A 7,102-nucleotide genomic window follows, 5' to 3' on the forward strand; every position below is an offset into this window, starting at 1 on the left:
CACACACACACTAATGAAATAACCCATGTTTTACACCCTGCAGCACTTTGATACTTTACTTGTTCAGAGGATTTACTAACACTTCTCTTTGCTAAGGCTCTTTTACTCTAAAAAGTATTTGCTATGTGTTCCTTTCTGCACCTGCAACCTTGTGGTACTAGTGAATGTGTTGGGGCACTTATTCTCCTAGGCTTCTCCTTGATCTCCTGTGCCTTTGATTGTACCTTATCTGTACTTTGCTTTGGACAGAATTATCTTCCAAATGATTACATGCAAACATAGTTACACTGACCTACGATAAATGACCTACGAGAGAATGTCATTTGATTGTTGAGAAAATGAAAAATGACCTGGTTGTTGTAAATTTGCAAAGTCCTTCTCGGTTTAATTTTGATTTGATAACATTTGGATCGAAAAAAACATATATATATATATAGCTTGTATTCTCATTATCGCTGCTTATCACTACACCAATGCATCATGGAAATGCAGGCACATTCTCTCTGGGTTTGTAAATGCCTGGAAAAGGCAAATTAATAAAATAGTCATTACACATTATCCATATGAGCTAAACACCCATGGCCAATACCACATTAAATAAATGTTTTTACAGAGATTTTTAAGTGGACAGAAATTTTACAAATTTACAGATTCAGATCGATCAAATCAAATAGTATTATTAAGTGGTGAAAAAAACGGATTTGTTCAGAGTGAGATCCCAAAAAAGCTCCTAGGATCTTGGGGGTCAGACTATTTATCATCTGCGACTAATTATATTGTGCTCTGCTACTGCGAGGTAAATTACACAGCAATTATACAAATCAAACTCTTTGGTATACATTTGTCATGTACTTTAATCAATAAAGGGTTCAGCCTTGGAACAATGGAATCTTAATGCTGTCAGCAGATTAAATAAGCAAGAGACAGAGTTGGATAGAGACTGCACGATGAACAGAAAACAAATGGCCTGATGCAGACAGTACCTACTACCGGAACAGCTGACACTGCAGATCTATGTAACCACACGCACCATTAAAAAAAACAAAACAAGTATGACCCAACACAGGATGATACCAGATTGCTGTATACTTATGTGTGGAGGCATGTCTGTTTATTTATAGAGGGGATCTTGGATTAGAAAATAGAAGGAAATAAAAGAAGACACTGGAGACAGGGTTAAGAGGACAAGGGTATGAATAATGGAGGAATCAAGCAAGAGAATGACAAGGAGGGGGGAAGAAAAGAGAGAGAAAGACAGGCAATCAAAGTGTTGTGTTTCAAGTCTATACCAGGAGGAAAATAATGGATCTTACCATGAAATCCACACACATCCATAACATCAATGCATCTGTTGTTATCATGTTTCACATTTGTTTCACTTGTTCTTGATTTATATCAAACATACACACTCACCTGCACGGAAACACATTTATAGTAGGGTTTTTTCTACTCGTAGCAAGTTGATGTATTTGAAAAACGTTATGTTGCATGAGCATGAGTAGTTTCATCAGAGAAGGTACAGAGAGGGAACTTCTCAAGGTTTGACTGATTACGTACTGCACATAATGTGGAAGTGACAAAAAATCACACTTTAACAAATTCAAATATAATCTTGGAATATTGATTGAAGAAATTAATGATTTTTGTTTCAGAATGTATTCATAAGTTATCAAGGCAAGCAAGGTTAAAAAGGGTTTTCATTTGTAGTGACTTCTGATATTTGCCTTTTTTCATTTTCTTTAATATTTTTAAAGATATTTATTAAAGATATTCTCCCCTGGAAACACTTGGTCCTTCTCAATCTGAAAATATATGCAAGTGAAAAAAAGCTGTAATTTTACCAGCTATAGTGTCATTATTTTATCCTTCAGTAACGTATATTTCCTTATTAGTTCCTAACATCTCTTTAGATTGATGACACTGAATTGATTTGCCACTAACTCCCTGGATCCTGTCCCTAATCCTAAACATTTCCACTTATAAGCCTTACTGCACTAGAGTAAAAGGAGGATAACAGGAAACAAATTCAGTCAGGATAGGGAGTGATTAGTAATCAATGTCAATAACATAACACCCCAAGAGAGAAAAAAGTAAGCTAATAATATTTGAAAGAAAAACAAAAAAACTTGCTGTATATGTACATTTCACATGCACAAGCATTGCCCTGAGTCAATTGCGGAGCAGTTGCAAACAGAACAGAGATGCTTAATGCTCAGTTAATCTCATCCTGGCTTACTGCTAAACTAAATTGGACTGCAATTCACTAAATATATTGGATTGGCTTTCACTGATTGGGGATTGGTTTGACTTGTCTTGTTTACTATTGATTCGTATCTTGATGTTCTTAGGTTGATTTATATCAAAGTGGCAAACTCAATGTAAGGGCCTGAAGCAGACCAAAGATTCGCAACGAGACAAAACCGTTTTAGAATGTTGAAGAGAAAAATTACAGCGGCCTGAACTGGCTTTGACTCAAACCAGCTGACGGTGGCGCCTTTGACTCCGCTAAGACACAGAGGCTGGTTTTAGAACGTAAGGGATGTCACATGTTTCAACAGCCACTAGCGAAGTCAGCTTGGAAAGTCAGCTACAAACTACAGTATAGAAATAAAATTAACCATAATCCATTTTATTTCTAGGTTACAAACTGTTAACTGGTCGAAATGGCAAAAACATGGTTTGCGCCGACAAGCATGAATGGTTGAGCGAGCGAGCGAGTGAGCTAGCAAGTGACTGAAGAGAGGGAGCACCTAGGTTTGGGCATCGTTTGGATTTTAACAATTCTGATTCCAATTCCGATTCTGCCTTTTGATTCCGGTTCTTATAACTTCTCGACTCTGATTCTTTGAGGGGTGAATATCTTTAGAAGTTGAAAAGGGTCATATGCCTATTTTCAGAAGTAAAGTTTGATCTTGATTCAATGGTGGTTTGCAGCTTTGCGCGGCTTTTTCAATGCAAAATAAAGCCACGCTAGGGCACTGCTTACTGTGCTCCAAGGCTGCAACACAACAAACGATTTGCCAAAACTACCAAAATTACCGAAACTTGCGCATATTAAAATGGGAAGCGGTATTCAGATTTGAAACCAAATCCTCTAAATGGTTCCAATAAAGCAACAATTCTACTGGAATTGTAATTTTTGAAACGATTCCAAGAAGGAATTGTTTTTTGATGCCCGATCCTTGCCGAGCGCCAAGGACAAGGCCGTGAATCAGAGAAATGAAACGTAATTCATCACTAGAAATATAACTGTAGCAAGCGTCACTAACGTTATTCACATTTATTTAGACGCAACAAATGATATATTCTGCTACAAAAAAGGGAAACGTTGGAAGTTAAAACAGAAAGAGTTGTTGCTATTTGTCACATTACTGTGAACTGGCAGGTTTCAGAATGCAACAGACCAGAGACTTGCAAGTAGTTTCACAAAATGTATGTAAAAATGATGAAAAATGATATCACTAAATTATATTCTATTATATTTATTATATAATTATGATATAAAAATGAACCATTTGATTATTTTCATAATTAATTAAATTGATGAGACCTGAACTCATAACTGGCAGACAATAGGTAGATGGATTAACCAGTTAAAAAAGAACTACTTCTTTTAAGTTCTTATAAGAAGCAGGTTGTATAATCCACACTTTGGCCATTATGAGTTCATGAGCTTCCAAGCTAACATAGCTAGCTTTAGTGACAGTGTTTCCTATGCAGTAGATCTGATGGTTCTGACCTAAACAAAATCCCATATGATGAATAAAATGGGACATATTTAGCTAACCTACACGTGCATGTTCGGACTGTGGGAGGAAACTCAACTGAAAAAGTGGGGAGCTCCACACAGAAGTAATGTGCACCTTTATTATATATACCTTTTTATTGAGGTGTTTTTTTGTAGTCACAAACACAATGTGAACTTTGTAGGTTAACATCCGGAGTTTTTAAATGTCTTTACATGATCAAACTTCATTTTCCTCACTTCAGTCTTTACCAGTGTGGAGGCTTCAATGACGAAATAAATTAAACAATTGTCTAACTATTATTTTCTGTATAATAACATTTGACATTACAAACTATGATGTGATCTTACAGCCTTGCATAGCTGCTGTCACATCAGGATGTCTGAGCTCAACAGTACTAGGCAGCTTAAAACAAGGATAAACGTGATTGAATATTAAGCTTGAGCAAGCACATGATGGAAACTCAATCATTAATGAAACATTTATTTACTCATATTTCATTGAGTGTTGTGGGATGCAATCTATCCACCATCTCTCATCTCTTATCCCTACTTACCATCCAAATCCCCTCTTCTCCTTTCCCTTCATCCTCTCGTGCCCCCCCCTACACACACACACACACACTCCTCATCCTGCCCCTTATCCTCTCGTGCCCCCCCTCCTCCTCCTGCCTCAGTTTCCTCCTCTAACTGCCTCTTTCTTTGCCCCATTTTTAAACTTATTCACTGCTTTTCTTGCGCTCCCCATTGCTCTCCTTCTCTCGCGGCATGTCTTTTTTTTAATTACTCTTCCCTCCATCCACGAAGAGCTCAAGGCTGGGTGTGGTGGGGCTAGAGAGGGACGGGAGTAGTGGACTGATGACGAGGGGAAAGAAATTGCCAGGGGGTTTGGAGGGGGCGGGGATGGCGCAGGATAATTAAACATTGATTTGGGATGATGATGAGAACGGCTACAAGACACGAAACAGGGAGATTATGGTCGGGAGGCCAACGGCGTTCTGCTGAGCTCCACAAATATCCAGGAGAGGAGAAGAACGGGAGGTAGAGTAAGGAAGATATGGAGGGAGGGAGAAACTGGGAGGGTAAGACAGCAAGTTCAAAAATAGACAAAGGAGGAAGCTAAATAACCTAAAAAGAGAGCAGAATAACTGGGTAAAGAGAGAGAGAGAGTTGGAATGTGCCAGCGAAAAAACAGGGACTACAGGAGACACTATATATCTCTATATATCTATATATATATAGATATATAGATATATGTCTATAGATATAGATATATAGATATCTATAGATATAGATATATATAGATATAGTCTCCTGTAGTCCCTGTTTTTTCGTTATATATATATATATACATAAAAAATAATATATATATATAATTTATAGATATATATATATTATATATATTATTTAGTAGGGGACCATAAATAGATAGGAGAAGTACATGAAGAAAAGAAAGAGAAAAAGACTGCAGCCGTGCAAAAGAGAAGGAAGAAGAGGTGACTAAAGAGACCATGTCTTCAGTGTCTTTGAACTTAACCTCTCTGATCTGACTCATTAGTTCTGCATTTAATTGGCACAAATGCAGAGGTACCAACAATGTGTGTGTGTGTGTGTGTGTGTGTGTGTGTGTGTGTGTGTGTGTGTGTGTGCGCACACATGTGTGGACAGTCATTTGTCATAAGGGCCTTAAGCGTGTTAGTACGTCCGCAGTGAATCATTAAATTAAATGACAATGACCTACAGACGGACTGCTCATCGCCACCAGTGGGTGTGGAATATGTGCACACAAGCATTCATGAATGTGATTGGGAGGCTATACCAGTTTGGTGATGCCGTATATAATGCTGGTATGAGCCTGAATATCTTCTCTTTGCTGTTGTATACATCAACTATAACGACTATCTTATAGAGCTTGGTTGATGACATTCAGTATTCAATGAATTAAAAGAATGTTGGTTGTTCATTAGAAGACTTCCCACTGCAAGTCCAAAATTAATAATGGTGATGGTAAAAAATAATATATGTAAGTGTAGTAGTTACAAATGTAGTTTGGAAGACCCTATGATAAAAATTTATTTTCCTTTTTTTAATAGCATAAAGTAGACGCGTGTAAATGTCTGACTTGAAATTATAAGCACAAAATGACCTCTATCACCAGCTTCAGTACAAAGGTCCTGGTATCAGCAGTGGCTTAAAATGTCATATCAAACTCGTGTGCATACATTATGAACATGTACAGTAAGCAGCCATCATAGCAGCCACACTATTGAAAAAACATTGGTTTATCAGCCCCGGTGTCTTTATGAGCCATGCAATACATTATTTCCCATTCCAAGGTCAATCGCTTGTCTAGGGCTCACAGCTAACGGTGCTTACCAACATTAACGCATTATCCATATCACTCGATTTACCACTGAATGTTTCTGTGATTTGTTTTTCCATCATAGCTGATTTACCAGTTAAACTGCAGTAGTTGAACGTTGATAGATATTACTTCTGAACTTAAGCTGTAAATACGTTTGTCCATAAGGCCTAGTTGTCTAAAAATATACAGTATATACAATTAATAATACATAGTAAAAAAGTGGGTTCTTGCTGAACTGTACAACCATCAGCAGAATGCAATTCTGTCCTGTCAAGCATGTTTTTGTCGTTTTCCTACTTGCATACATGCAGACATTCATCCTTACACACTAATACAAATATGTAGGCAATACACATTCAGGGAATGGAGGGGAATATACCAGACATTGTTTTACATTTATCATTTTTGCTCAGAAGAGAGCTGATTCAAGAGGATAAAAAAAAACTATACAATACTTACATACCATTACATTAGAGTAGTAATGAATCACAAATACAACAGATATGAGTCTTACAAATAACTATTTAACAGTCACAAGAGCAGCTATCTAGTCCTTGTGATCTAACAGTTATTAATGCATGTTTCCAGTCACTATATCCTGAGCCTGCTGGTCTGAGCAGATGTTTTGTGTCTGCAAGTCCATTATCTAAAAAACCACATACCACAGACAACGTAGAGACTGTAGAGACAAGAGAGGGAGTTAGATCGCAGGCAGTGGTCTGCAGTGTGATACTGTGTCATTAAAAAAGGTTTAGATCGACCTCCGTCTGCCCTTGCGGGGTGAGGAAAATGTGAGGCGAATCAACGTGGGCACACAGAAACACAGACACAAACATGCACGCACACTCAAAATTCTTATCCCACATACACTCAACAATGCACTCATACGTGATCCAGACAGACAAAGTGGTTTTAGAGAAGAATCAAAAGCGTTGGCTTTTTTTGTGTGTGTGTGTGTGTGTGTGTGTGTGTGTGTGTGTGTGTGTGTGTGT

General features: G+C 37.6%; 1 protein-coding gene and 1 long non-coding RNA gene across 4 annotated transcripts in view; one reads left to right on the forward strand and one right to left on the reverse strand.

Moving 5' to 3' along the window:
• zgc:172282 (leucine-rich repeat and fibronectin type III domain-containing protein 1-like protein) overlaps positions 1–7,102 on the reverse strand; it is a 170,793-nt gene that overhangs the window by 63,780 nt on the left and 99,911 nt on the right. The window lies entirely within an intron of this gene.
• Positions 1,780–7,102, forward strand: part of LOC116682796 (uncharacterized) — a 10,118-nt gene continuing 4,795 nt past the window's right edge. Inside the window, exons 1-2 of the long non-coding RNA XR_004330483.1 lie at positions 1,780–1,790; positions 5,568–5,571. This is a non-coding gene — a long non-coding RNA (uncharacterized LOC116682796). The remainder of the gene's footprint in view (positions 1,791–5,567; positions 5,572–7,102) is intronic.

This window comes from Etheostoma spectabile, chromosome 3, assembly GCF_008692095.1.
Source record: "Etheostoma spectabile isolate EspeVRDwgs_2016 chromosome 3, UIUC_Espe_1.0, whole genome shotgun sequence".
NCBI lineage: Eukaryota > Metazoa > Chordata > Actinopteri > Perciformes > Percidae > Etheostoma > Etheostoma spectabile.